The sequence below is a fragment of the Ostrea edulis genome, chromosome 6 (assembly GCF_947568905.1).
Source record: "Ostrea edulis chromosome 6, xbOstEdul1.1, whole genome shotgun sequence".
NCBI lineage: Eukaryota > Metazoa > Mollusca > Bivalvia > Ostreida > Ostreidae > Ostrea > Ostrea edulis.
Genome location: NC_079169.1, coordinates 2871180 through 2871705, shown reverse-complemented (window position 1 = coordinate 2871705; position 526 = coordinate 2871180). Strand labels below are relative to the sequence as shown.

Here is a 526-nt window from a genome sequence, read left to right as displayed (position 1 = left end):
GGATAGATAGGTAAGATGAGGTGAGGAACGATAGCATTTATTCCGTAAAACTGACTGAATGATTTTTGTTTTAAAATTATATAGTGTATAAATTGACGATAACGTCTACAATGTCAAATTAATTCGATCCGCGGAGCGAATAACATGATTATGGCCATTATTTCTAATCTTACGATGATTTTCAATACTTTGAATGAAAATGTATTTAAAATTTTTAAAAATCAATGCGTCGGCCGGGAATTGAACCCTGATCGACTGCTTGGAAGGCAACCATGCTGACCATTACACCACCGACGCTATATTTTGTAAGTTAATAAGACATATCCTTCAGGTAAGCAACAGGTGAATATGCGCGATAGACAACTGTATTACTTTTCAAAGTGAAAAGGTTACAATCATTTTCAGTAGAGTATAACATTAATTACTTTTGACCCGCTATTATTATTTGTGAAATAAAAGTTTTCTTTGTCAAAGTCGAGTTCAAACTCAATCTGTCAGATGTGTGACTTTTATAAAGTAAAAGGTT

The 526-nt window shown here is 33.1% G+C and overlaps 1 non-coding gene across 1 annotated transcript; it reads right to left on the bottom strand.

Annotated features, from left to right (window-relative positions):
• Window positions 1-225: 225 nt before the first annotated feature.
• Trnag-ucc (transfer RNA glycine (anticodon UCC)) lies at window positions 226-297 on the bottom strand. Its single transcript has one exon. It is a non-coding gene; the product is annotated as a tRNA-Gly (tRNA).
• Between the last annotated feature and the right edge of the window lie 229 nt (window positions 298-526).